The sequence below is a fragment of the Lycium barbarum genome, chromosome 3 (genome assembly GCF_019175385.1).
Source record: "Lycium barbarum isolate Lr01 chromosome 3, ASM1917538v2, whole genome shotgun sequence".
Classification (NCBI taxonomy): domain Eukaryota; kingdom Viridiplantae; phylum Streptophyta; class Magnoliopsida; order Solanales; family Solanaceae; genus Lycium; species Lycium barbarum.
The window spans coordinates 73,306,353-73,320,634 of NC_083339.1; the positions used below are offsets into that span (position 1 = coordinate 73,306,353).

General features: G+C 39.9%; 1 non-coding gene across 1 annotated transcript; it reads right to left on the bottom strand.

The window, feature by feature from the left end:
* Positions 1–13,855: 13,855 nt before the first annotated feature.
* Positions 13,856–13,962, bottom strand: LOC132634520 (small nucleolar RNA R71). Its single transcript, XR_009580238.1, has one exon. It is a non-coding gene; the product is annotated as a small nucleolar RNA R71 (small nucleolar RNA).
* Between the last annotated feature and the right edge of the window lie 320 nt (positions 13,963–14,282).

Consider the following 14,282-nt stretch of genomic DNA (forward strand, 5'->3'; position numbering starts at 1 on the left):
GACCATTCTTCAGTAACCGGGCTACCTCCTCTCTTAGCTGGCGACAATCCTCGGTTCTGTGACCATCGGTTCCATGGTATTCACACACCATGCTCGTGTTCCATTGGCCCGGATCCGACCTTAGAGGTCTTGGCCATCTTACATCCGGGACACCGCCAATAGCTGAGACGAGGCCCGAGGTGCTGACGTTGAAGTTGTACTCCGATAACTTCGGCAAATCCTTGTTGCCGGCAGGGCTTCCGACATCGCTCCTGAATGAGAGACATGTGCCTTTTCATACTTATATTATCTTTCGCATCAAAATGTATTTCCGTTCCACAATCAATAAGGAATGTGAACAATCAAGAATCAATATTAAATGACTATAGATCACGATGCCACAAGTCATATCAAGACTCAAGAATCAACTTATCAATATCAAGAATACGAGTCACCCTATCACGAGTCGCAACAAGACTTAAGAAATCACCCTTCTAGCAATGTGGATACTCTATCAAGGTGCATACAATAATACTACACGTCATCATGCAACAGCCATACCAAGACTCAGACTTGACTCATCAATAATACGAATAAAGAATCACTCCGAAATCCACAAGGAAGTAAATATTGACGATTCCCGCATGCACGGTACATAGAATAATGACAACATAAATACTTAATATGGACACCAACGATTTAGGAACAGGTCGCCCCCACCTATGGTACAACAAGACCCTATTACGGTCAACTCGGTAATTTCACATACCCACCCTCTAACTGGATTAATGACAAACCATAACTACTACCTTGCTTCTCTTTTCGGTATACCAACTACGCATCTTGTTTCACTTATTTACTTAATGGCACAATGCCAACAGAAATCAGCGTTTATTTTAACCTAAACATTATCCATCCAAACTTCGTGTCCCAAGACCTAATCATGATTTTTCCCGTCAATTCTATAACATATATATGATTCACTAATCAAAGTCTAACTCAACTAAACCATAACCTACCTCGTTGCCGAGCAGCTTTCATGAACGTTCATGGAGTATCTACCATCCCGTCTTGGAGCCGAAAATCGTGATAGAGGAATCTTTAAGGAAGATAACGCAAATGATGTTTAGAGAGCCACCTCTCCCTGGTCATCAAGTGTTTTACTTTGGAAATACCCTAATGACGGCTTAGAAGAGGGGTTTTTGGATAAAAGTTGTAAAATCCCGAAATAAGGTCATTAAACGCATGTTCCGGTCCGTGCATACCGCTACACCAGATTGGTCCTCCGCTACAGCAGGCCCGCTCTGGCGGTCAGTTACTCGCTGCCGCGAGAACGTACCCCTGGGCCCACAACTCTTTAACTCCTAACAACTTTCAACTACGAGTAATTATTGCACTCAAAACTCCCCTGGGGACTAATCCTATGACTATACCCTGGGTTTTTGTACATGGGGTGCGAAAGTTCCAATAACGACCAGGCTGGTCATTACATCAGATACAAATTTAACAACCGTTCGTCCCCGAACGGCGTCGGGCAGCTTTAGATCACAAGGCTATATTATACAGAACATTATAAAATTACGTAGCCCATGCCACATCCCAAGTTTTAAAGCCTTGCTCGAGTTCACTCACCACTGGGTATCAATACCCTAGGCAGTACAGAATACGCGTGGTTAGAGCAACAATACTAAAGAGGGGATAAGGCACCGGACATGAAAATCTTAGTCCGTGGAATCGGAAAAACCGGGGGACCTAGAACTCATACATGATTTTAAATCCCTATGGCTGGAAAGGGCGGGACCACGAGCCGTTATCACAACTGGGAACTGGAATACCATGCAGGTCGCTGTAGTAGTTTGTGTTTCGCTATGATGATACCGCTGCAGCAGATAGAGTACCACTGTAGAGGGACTACCCAGGCAGAGATAAAAACTGGGGTGGTGATATTTCACCTTCCCACTTCCTAGTTCCCTCATTTTCGAAAACCTCTCAACTCCCCAAAATTTTTCTCCCCCCCCTCCCCATTCACCTCCTTAGACTCCTAATATGCCCCCCTCCCCTCTCCCCTTTTTAAACTTCTCACATGCTACAGTCAACTCTACACTTCAAAGCACAAAGGACAAGGCAGAAAATTGGGGAAAACGGCAAGGGTCAATATTTTGGAGCAAATCTTGCAAACTCTTGCCAAATTAAGGTATGTACTCTCATCTACTTCTCTATTAGCCTGTTAGTCCCCATTATTACAAAATTTTGCATGCTAAAGTTTGTTGGGTAGTGTTGACATGTTGGGATTCTGAAATAAGGGTTCTTGATCTCTTAGGGGAAGGAGATTTCAAATTATGGCATGTTATTTCGACGTTTCGAAAGTCTTATCAACACTGGTTACCTAAGATCTGCTCGAAAATGGGGGAGAAAGATTGTTTGGGTAGTGGGTGCATTTGGTAGAAATGTTTGTGATAATGCTTGAAATTTTAGGTTTGTTCGCTGTTAAAAGGATGTTTCATGGGGTGTAAACAACATACATGCTAACATATTACCCGATCCATGTTGAAATCTGTAGAAATTTGGCCAAAATTTTGGGCCACCATTTTTGTTGGGAAAAGGGTTCCTCGATGGGGAAGATGGGTGCGCTGTAGCGGGACCCTCTTCGCAGGCGCGGCCTCGCTGCAGCGGCTGTACTACCACTGCAGCGGAGGCTGCTTGGGCAGAATATGGTTTCTGGTAGTTTTCCCACCTAGGTTGAGTTTTGTTGATTTTTTCTTACCTACACATGCCCTATAGCTAACTGAAATTGATGTATCCTTAAACTAATGTGATTTTCGTTTTGTAGGTACACAGTCTTATTACGTAATGGCCGATCAACAATAACTAGCAGTTCCCACTTATGCTAGGTTCGCCAGCCCTCAGTGCCGAAGGCGCTACATGGAGAAACAGAGAAAAGGATTGCTGCATGAGAGGGGCTTCATCATGGACCAGGTAGGCGAGCTTGCCCTGGAATTCTACAACCATTTATAGGAAATTGGGTGGAACATGTTGGTGTGGGACCCCGACAATTTCAACGCCAACTGGGTAAGGGAGTTTTATGCCATGCTGCCCAATCCCCCCCTCCCGAGGATGGGATGCTTGCTAGGGACCATGACGGTAATGGCCCTTGGTTGGTGAATATACTGGTAAAGGAGAGCAAGAGGCGTAAGGTCACTTGGGTTGTTAGCCGGACCGAGATTAGGAGTGCTTATTGCACTGTCGATGCTCGAATGGCTGGGCCTAGTTTCCCAGAGGGTTCGCCCTTCGAGTAACACTACTGATGTCACCTACCCCCGGGCCCTTGTGGTTGCTTAAGTGCTGGATGGTGTGCCTGTCAATGTGGGTAAGCAGGTGATCGCGAAGTGGAAGAGTTTTGTGGCCAAGGCTGGACCGAGTCTGATGTTTCCCTCCCTTATCATGCGCTTGTGCCGATGGGCAAATGTGCCTAGCGAGCCTGCGGACCGGATAGTTGAGTGCGATGTGGAGTTTGACCCATTGAAGGTGAAGGGCTCGCAGCAAAAAGAGGAAGATAGACTCGGATGATGAGGAGAGTGAGGGTCAGGAGGGAGAAAGAGATGCTACTGGCCCTTCGCAGTCCCAGGGCCCCTTAGAGCATATGGCAGTTAAGTTGGCGGCCATGAGGAGTAGGGTGGAGGGGTTTACACGGCCTTCCATCGAGGTCGGTTCCTTTAGTGCTGGTGGTGGTGCTGATGCTGGCTATTTCACCCACGACAAGGTGAAAGGGTACATGGAGACACAGACCAAGATACGGGAGCCCGTGGACACGTTGTAGGATGTATATGGTTCTCTGGCCCAGGCCCATGTGGAGCTCCGGGAGGACTTGCACAAGAAGAAGAAGAAAAGGCAAGCCCGGGACAAATTGTTTGCAAAGATGTGGAAGGGCATCAATGGCATCTTGAAAACCTTGAACCCCAAGGGGAAGGGGAAACTGCTTAAGGTAACCAAGCATGATGCTCAACGGTTCTCCTTTCTGAGCGGGTCTGGGCTCGGCAGTGATGACTCTAGCAACAGTTCCAGTACCGGAGGTGATAGGGCGACCAGCAAATGAGTGGCCTAGTGTCTCCCCCCCCCCCCCCCCCCTCCCCCAATTCAGCATGATTTCCCTTGCCCTTGTAGGGATTTGTTTTAAGATAATGGTTTTATCTTGTTTTGGTTGGTTGTTTCAGACAATTCTTTTATTTTTCTACATTGGTTTTTGGATAACGATGTTTGGTACTAAATGGTCCTTGCCCTCGTTGGGATAGGGGTCTCTATAAATTGTTGTGTTAGGAATTTTTGGATTTTTCTTTGAGTTTGAGATGAATTGCACAGGTTGAGAAATATTGTGGCTGGGAATCTGGTCACTGGAATTTTTTGACCGCTGCAGCGGTATGATTTCCGCTATAGTGCATCCGCTGTGGCGATGAAGGCTTCGCGCCTACAAGAAATTTGAAAAAATGAAGGTCTCTGCTATAGCCCATGTCCAGCTAGGACGGACCCGCTATGGCTGTGGGTGAACCGCTGCAGCGAAGGATCGGGGACAGTGAATATTTTTCCACTGCCCAACAGGATCGTATAACCCAGGAAACTAATCGTATATACACGTAACACACACACAAAATTCACCTATCATAGATAGGATGGCACCACCAGATACCAATTGGAATCGTCCAGATACCAATTGGACTTGTCGAGATACCAATTGGGATCATCCAGATACCAATTGGATTCAACTTAAAGACGATACTAACTAAGGTAGCATGATTGGGAAAGAAAGAACGAAAGTTTTCTAGATGCCCCATAGCCTCTCGCAGATGGGTACGAACGTGATCGTACCACTCTACGAGACTCTACTAGACATTGCTCTTGTACTCATAAGACCAGTAACGTAGGCTCTGATACCAACTGTCACGATCCAATTTATAGATAGTGCGGGCACCTACCTTATTATCTCCTAGTAGGAGAACGCTTACCAACCAACCCATTTTCGTAAAGTGTTTTGAAAACAAATGCAACCAACAATAGTAAATAAAATAAAAATTATGAAAAACCTTCTTTAATTAATTAGAACAATTTAACTTTCCCGAGAATCTAGTCTAGACCGGTACAAGAGTAAAATAAAAATTATGAAAAAACTTCTTTAATTAATTAGAACAATTTAACTTTCCCGAGAATCTAATCTAGACCGGTACAAGAGCTTCTAAATTACAGAGAGATAACAAAATAAAAAGACACAGTTTCCGCCTTCGAAATGAGATGTACAAAAGCTGTAGGAAGATATCCACCACCGCAACTAGTGAAACCTTCAAGCAAAACCTGAAACACATCTACTCCCAAAAAGGATGTAGCAAGAGTAGTATCAGTACACCACACATATTGGTAAGCATCATAGGTCAACTAAGATTAGTTCACGCAACACGATATAAAATCAACAGAATGGACAGATGAATACATTTGTACACCTCTTTATATCCCACTCAGAATTACACTGTTTGACTTAGCATGCTCATAACTCACTACCATGCCAAATAACATTAGGAAGAAGGGACTAACGGTCATCAATGATCATCTTCAAGAAGGAATCCTAGCATATTAAACTACAAACTATTTGTACGGGACGAAACTCAACCTTCCTACTAACCGACACACGGTGTGACCACTAATTCTTACCCGATTTCCTTTACTTTAACATACTCGAAGTTTAACGATTAGACTCATTCAACATTTATCCCACAGCGGATACTAGGCTCAAACCACTCATCAAATATCAAGTAAACACAGTAAATCAATACAGTCAAAGTTTTATAAAACAATATACCCACCAACACTTAGCCACACTAACGGGGTCAGGTCAACTTATCTTTATTTATGTATCAACGAACCTTGAGGTTAATTATTAACGCCTCATTTTCACAAGCATGAGTAAATCAATTGGAACTTACCAGAATGAACCATAACTATATGTCATCAAATCGGAATCAACTATGCCTCGGCCACAAACATATGAACACACAAGTAAAATGCAATCAATGTTAGTATCGTATCTATACACACATGCTAAATGGTAATGTTTGACCCATTATCCATGACCTGTAGGGGACCCATGGTATTCATGTACCACTGGCTCCGGAACTAACCTCGGATCACGAGCCCATAACTAGGCCACATCCTCAACCCCTGTCAAATGTGCCTTTTCATATTTATATTATATTTCTAATCAAAATGTATTTCCGTTCCACAATCAATAAGGAATGTGAACAATCAAGAATCAATATTAAATGACCATAGATCACCATGCCGCAAGTCGTATCAAGACTCAAGAATCAATTTATAAATATTAAGAATACGAGTCACCTTATCACGAGTCACAACTAGACTTAAGAAATCACCCTCCTAGTAATGGGGATACTCTACGACGATGCATACAATAAGACTACACGTCATCATGCAATAGCCATACCAAGACTCAGACTTGACTCATCAATAATACGAATAAGGAATCACTCTAAAATCCACAAGGAAGTAAAACTGACGATTCCCGCAAGCTCAGTACATATAATAATGAAAACATGAATACTTAATGGGAACACCTACAATTTAGGAACAAGTCGCCCCCACCCATGGTACATTAAGACCCTATTATGGCCAACTCGGTAATTGCACATACCCACCCAAATGGATTAATGAGAAACCATAACTACTATATTTCTTCTCTTTTCAGTATATCAACTGCGTATCTTGTTTCACTTATTTACTTAATGGCGCGACGCCCACAGAAATTAGCATTTATCTTAACCTAAACTATATACATTTGAACTTCGTGTCCGAAGACCTAATCATGCTTTCTCCCATCAATTCTATAACATATATACAATTTACTAATCAAAGTCTAACTCAAGTAAATCATAACCGACCTCATTGCTGAGCAGCTTTCACGAACGTTCATGGAGTATCTACCATCCCGTCATGGAGCCTGAAATCGTGATAGAGGAATATTTATGGAAGATAACACGAAGGATGTTTAGAGAGCTACCTTTCCCTAGTCATCAAGTGTTTTACTCTAGATATACCCTAATGACGGCTTAGAAGAGAGGTTTTTGGATAAAAGCTGCAAAATCTAGAAATAAGGTCATTAAATGCGGGTTTCGATCTGCGCATACCGCTGCAACAGATTGGTCCTCTGCTATAGCGTGCCTGCTATGGCGGTCAGTTACCCGCTGCCGCGAGAAAGTACCCCCAGGCCCACAACTCTTTAACTCCTAACTACTTTCAACTACGAGTAATTGTTGCACTCAAAACTCCCCCGGGGACTAATCCTGTGACGATACCCTGGGTTTTTTTACACGGGCTGCGGAAGGTCCAATAACGATTAGGCGGGTCGTTACAACAAACTAGTTACATGTTGCAGCAACAGATTCAGAAGTTATCAGAGTAGCAAATAAATTGATTTGTTGCAACAAGTGTCATACTTGTGGGATATTGTCCAACATATGAATAGGTTGTTGCAACGGATTCATAGGTTGTTGCAGCAGATTGCAAAAGCTGTAGCAACAACTAGTTACCTGTTGTAACATATTCAGGGCTATATAAGTTAAGTTTATTCTATGTAAATATATTCTAAGGCTTACCGCTTCCTAGGGGGATCAAAAAGATCAACACTCAATTTTGTGTTGTTTTTGGCAGTCACCTATATAAGCATCCTTGGAAAAGAAACTTCTTTCAAGTAGTCCTTCACTTGATGTCGGAGGTGAGGAATGACTTCAAATGCCCAAGCTTCGAAAAAAGATGATAGCAAAAATCAGAATAATTATTAAAATACAAAAAATAAAAAGATAAAAAATTGAAGAAAGTTTACCATGAAAGCCCAAAGGAAGCCATATAGTTTGAATGTCTTCACATTTGGACCCCATGCATAGTTGTTGAATGCCTCAGGGTCCTCCGCAAGTTTAACCAAACCAAGTGGTATGTTATTGTATGTGTCTTTCTCCCAAAGAATACTATGCACAAACCAAACTAAGCACAATGGCTCCTTGTGATTTTCTGACACATTTTTGGACTGCAAATCTTCAGTCAACTTCTTCTTTTTGTAGCTCTTTCCCACTAAATCCACTAAAATCAACATCACTCTTACCTTTTCCAGCCTTTGCTTTCTTGGTAGGCTTGGTTGTTCAGCTGGCTTCATTAATGTAATAGTAGGAAGAGGCTCACAAGGATGACATCTCAGGCCGGTAACTATGAAAAACTCCTTCATGCCAAAGCAAACCGGCATGCCACAAAAATTTATCCAAACCACATCCTTTATGGTACAAAGAATCCTATGTTTCAGAATCCCGTACACCATGGTCATTTGAAACCATGCACCGATTTCTTCAGGCAACTCTAAATAAAACCCAAAATAGCTAGCCCAAAGAAATTCTCCAACCCCTGTTGTTGAAGTATGACCCTAAACTCATCGAAGCTCCTGCCCATGCCTGATTTGACCACAATATCACCAGTCAAATCATTGTGTATATCCAACAACATCCTCGCGTCGTACTTGTCAATACTAAAACATTTGACGACGTCGGTGGAAGGTTTGTTAGGATCTATTCCAGTACTACAACACTCAACAATATTGGCATTCACATGTAGGTTTTTTTTCTTACTTCACGTACGGTCGTCGACCTTTCATCTATATTTTCTTCTTCATCTTCATCTTCTTCATTATCCTTTTCATTTTCTTTTGCTTCTTCATTATTCTTTTCATCTTCTTTTTCTACTTCATTTCCATCATAACTTTCTTCATCTTCTTGATCTTCTGCACTTTCTTGATTTTTATCTCCTACTTATTGACCATCTTTAGGTTGTTCATCATGGTCATCTCTAGGAACTTTTACTTGAGAGCCCTCCTCTCTATCTAAAAATTGTTTATCAGTTTGACTGCCACTTGGATCTATATTTGATGACTCAGAAATAGCATTTACTTTTTCAGCCAACTCTTCTAATTGTGTTTTCCCCTTGGGTCTTTTACTATCTTTAGATGGCTCAGTTGATTTCTCCTTTTCTTTTGCTTGGAGCCATTTTATATACACACACAGGAGATAAACAAAAATAGTTTCAATTAATTTGTGTATCATTCAAAGTAAACAGGGAAAAATAACTGCAGCAATTGATCAAACAAATACAACAAGTAATGGATTTTTCCAATAGCTTATTAATCTGTAGCAATAATAGATACAACTGTTGCAACAGGTGCATAAGTTGTTGAAGCAAATTCTTTAGCTGTTGGAAAAAATCAAAACAGTTGCAACAACTTCCTGAGCAATTGTTTTGATTTTTTCCAACAGCTTGTGAATCTGTTGCAACAACTGCTTCAGTTGCTGCAATTACCTCAACAATTGTTTTGATTTTTACCAACAGATGAGGAATCTGTTGCAACAACTGATGAAGCTGTTGGATAAAATGAAAACAAAAGCAAGGACCTTTTTCATAAACCTTGCAAGGACAACAACAACAACAACAACAACAACAACAACAACAACAACAACAAAAACATCTATTTCACAATCAGTGTACGATATTTACAAACACACAGCCATCACAAGTTAAACAAAATACACCAAATAAGGGTTTTCTAAGCATGCAACCTCAACAGATGTTTGCTTTTATCAAACAAGTGTTGAAGCTGTTGTAGCAATCACTGTAGCTGTTGGAAAAAATCAACAAAAGTGAAAGCCCTATTTCCGTAACCCTAGAGGGGAACAAAATCAAAATCACCATTTCCAGTGATTGATTTCAAAACCCTAACTTTTTGAGCCACTGCTAGACAATAGTGAAAGAGAAAGAAGAAAACCTGAGAAGTTGCAGAAGCACTGAAGGAAGAGAAGGACGAGATAAATGCAGAAGACTTCTTCGAGTAGCAGCGAAAAAAATCGTGCAACAATGGAGAAACAAGAGAGAAAGAAGAGAGGGAAAGAGGAATTGTGCAATTTTGATGAAGAACTGATGAGAGGAGAGAGGAGACAGTTCAATTTTGATTTTTGCAAAAAACTGAGGGTCGTGGGGTTGGTTCTATAACGTGGGTCTTTTTGTATTTTGCAAAAGTTTAAGAAGTTTTAAAATTTACATTTCAAACCCCATTTAACTTAATCAAAATTTTAAGTGGGTTTTGACCTTGGCTGGTCAAACTTGTTACCTTTCTAATTTAGAGACTTGAAAGGTACCATTAGTTCACTTTTCTCAAGTAACTCCCATTACTTCTTGATCACTACTTCCACACTTTATTTCTATAACCCCAAATTGATACTATCCCTGTTTATGACATACCTTTTGATTTTCTCAATGTATTCTTATAAATAATAATGTATTCTTGTCTTTCAATTTCTATTACTTTCATCTTTAGAATTATCTCTTATTTATTGTTATTTATAACGCTAATTCTTGAACATGTGTGTTGCAAGTGTTATCCATGCTAATTAGTATTACATACTTCTTAAGATATTAGAAATAATATTACAGTAAGTGTGTGATGGGTTGCACAAATTTAAAAGGTAGAATACATGCTCAAATTAATGAATGGTGAACTTATACAGTCGCTATTTATTATTATTTCAAAACGCAGTCTTATCAGAAATTGCTATCGGATGGATTTGAAAGAATATCCTTCATTTAAATAGAGAAAGAAATGTTTCCGTAACAGCTTTTCTTGCCATTGCTTCGGTCACTACTATAGTTCTTGTTACACCTCGAAAAAACTTTCGCATCATTTGCGTTGTAAGTAAACTAACATAAGCTCGGAGAGGTTATGGAACCCTTATAAGATTAAAGAATACCCTTAACAAGTGTTAAGTAAGTGTCTAAAGGTTCCGGGTTCAAGAAAATCGAAGAAAATAAGTTTGTCGAAAATTTGGAAAAAGTTGGCGGAATTTCGGACAGAAATTTTGGGTCAACTTTAGAGGGGTATATCTCCAAGTATATCAGGAGTTTTGAAGTGAAACAAAATCCTAAATTGAAGTTCAGAAATTCTAGTTTCCAATCCAACAAGCCATCCGTCAAAACTAAATCTGAGTAGGGAGTCATAGGCATTTCACGACAAGCCTCTAAGCTTCCAAATGGCTTCCCTGCAGGCCCCACTTGGAAAGTCGGTGGAGCCGGATTTTAAAGGGTATAAATACCCTATTATTCCCCATTTTTCATCATTTACACTTCTTTTGAGTTCTAGACACATCCATACACTTCTCTTAAGCAATTACAACCCCTTAAATCAAGAATTCAACAAGATTACACTAAACTAGTTCATGAAAAGTGATTGTTCTTGTTTCTACTTGATGTTATGGTGAGTTTGGTCTTGAAGAAAGTTGGTGTGGCTAAAGTTCTCCAAGTATAAGGTATGTTCTTCATCCTATCTCTTATGTTGAGTTGATCTGAAGGTTTAGCAAGTCTTAAAAGTGAAGATAGTTATGGAAGAAAGGTCATAAAGTGTTATGTTATAGTCGTTGAGTTTATAGCATGTTGTGTCTGTGTTGTTGAGCTAATTTCCATGTATATGGATGGTATCTAATGTTTTTGGTGTGTTGATGAGATTATGCTCCTTGATTGGGAAGAAAGAAAATGCACATTGTTATTGTATATTGATATGCGTTGGGTTGTTTGATGTTTACTTCTTGTACGGGTAGTAAAAGGAGTATCTAAGGACTTTTGTAAGTTTGTTGTTGTTATTGTGGGTTGTTGTATATGTTTGGAATTTGGAGGAAGTAGATAATATAGGAGAAATGTTGTCTGATTTTCATTGGCTCATTTATTAGTATAGTTTGATCTTGTGAGAGTTTCAATGGCTTGACTTTGGTTTGAATTATCTTAAATGTAGATTAGCAAGTTTGGAAGGATAAGCGTTAATTAGTTAAGGAAACTGATGTGCCGTGGATTTGTGGCACATTCGACGCCCTTTTACTATGAATTTTGATTGTTTTCAAGTAAGTCTGGGTCATTTTAATGTGTTTTTGTTGTGTTTTAGGAAGACGTTGGCCCAAAACCAAAAACAAAGAAAAAAGGAAAAATTGCCCAGAAATGAAGATTCGACGGTCCGTTGATCAATCGACAGGCCATCCTTTGAAGCGTCGATAAGTTCAATTTTCCAGTGATGGCCTAAGTCGAAGAGGACAAAGGACGGAGCCATGGACGAAGTGTTGACCTGATCGACGTTTCATTGTTTGCATCGTCAAACAGATTTGTCTACCAGAAGAGAGAAAGACGGAATAATCAATGGAGTGTTAAACTGGTCGACGACACCGTCGAATGGACCATAGAACTGAAGAAATAAAAGACGAAGGCATCGACGGTCCGTTGATCATGCTACCAGGGGCAGTTTTGCCAATTGCTGATGTGCATTTTTGGAGCCTATTTAAAGAACATTTTAGGTTTTTGTACACATCATATTTTTCTCCAACATTTAGCACTTATTCCATTGGTGGGTGAGCATTGAATACACCACTTTTGGAGCTTAGTGAAGATAAACAGATTCCATTCTCACCATCTTTATTACACTTTGTAAGTTTTATGTCTCTATTATTGCTTACTACTTTTGTGACCAATATGTGTGAGTAGATTCTTTAATCAAAGTTATGGACCCAAATGATGGGTGTTATGTAATGGGTGTCTAACATTGTATATATATACATATATATATATATATAATGGGTTGTGATGTGTTTTATTATTTCTCATATTCATTGTTAGTTAGTGGTTGCAAACACTTACTTATGCACAAACCCTAGTTTTGTTTGGAAAGATGAACTAGGATTTGAGTTGAAATAATATAACAAGGACTCGTGGCGCTAACCCTCGTTTAATGAACTCACTTAGGGATAAGATGAGTTCTACTTGGCATACTTAATCGGTTTTACTTGCAACTTTTCTATATTTGGGAAAATAATGAAAAGAAATACTTTCTAACTATTGGAAAATATTAGGAAGTGCATTAGAGATTAAGTGCATACGAAACCTCGACCCATTATAAATATATCATATTGATACCCATGGCATAACATCTAATCACAGCGGGGACACAACTTTGGTTCTTTTAATCCAAACAAATTCCAAATACTTCAAAATAGCGAATACAAACCAAAACCGTTTTTCTACACTAGTCGGAATAGAACTAAAGTATTTAGAGATTAGTAAAATATATGATTAGGATTTATTTCACACTTTATTCCCTGTGGGATTCAACCCCAACCTAGTTGGGTTACTATATTTGACACCGACAACCTTATGCCATAATATATGTGTAATTTGAGCGTATCAAATTTTGGCGTCGTTGTCGGGGAATACGGTTTTGAAATTTACTAATTGTTAAATACTTTTCTTTAAACCCTTTTCTGTTCCATCACTCTCTTTGTTGTCTCTTCGTTATTAGGCAACAGATGGTTGGTAGAGCCAACTGAAATAATTGATGAAATCAAAATCAAGAGGACTCCGGATAAACCCTCCTGCACCTGTACCAGTAGCGGGAGAGGATGAGAATGTATTTGCCGATTTTATGAATTATACGGAGTATGCGGCTGTGGTAGTTCCTTCTCGAGTTGGAAATGCAAACTTCAAAGTGGAGAGTCATCTCTACCATTTATTGAAACTGTACTTCAAAAATTCTTTGGAGAATTGCCCACTTCGCCATCTCAAGAATTTCTTGCATGTGTGTACTCAACAAACAAATGGCGTTGTTCTTTCTGATGCTCTTTGGTTGAGGCTTTTCAAATATTCTCTTATCAGAGAAGGACGTGAATGTTATGAAAAGCGTCCAAGCAACTCAATCAACATATGGGCCGAATTATCCGATATTTTCTTGAAGAAGTGGTTTCCGCTAAGAAAAAAGGCAGAACTCCGAGACAAAATCTTTGAGTTCAAGCAATTAGCGGGCGAACAACTACACAGTGCTTGGGATTGGTTCAAGTACTATCTAACCCAATCTCCAAATCATGGTTTCACGAATAATGTGCTCATGGAGAAATTTTACAAGGGGTTAGACACTATGAATCAAATTGCGGTTAATACGGCAGCGGGTGGTTATTTCATGGATCGAGCTTTTGTAAATATTACTCCTTTGCTGAATCGGCTCACCACTCATCTCCAAGCTTGGTACTCCAATGATAATGAAGATTTGTCCTATGGTAGTCCTTCTGTTGCCATGGTGGTCAAAGAGAATCATGAGTGAGATCATGCTTTTGCTCAATTGCAAACCACCGTGGATATGCTATCAAAGAGGCTTGCGGAGAAAGAAGCCAAGGGTGTAAATGTTGTTGAAG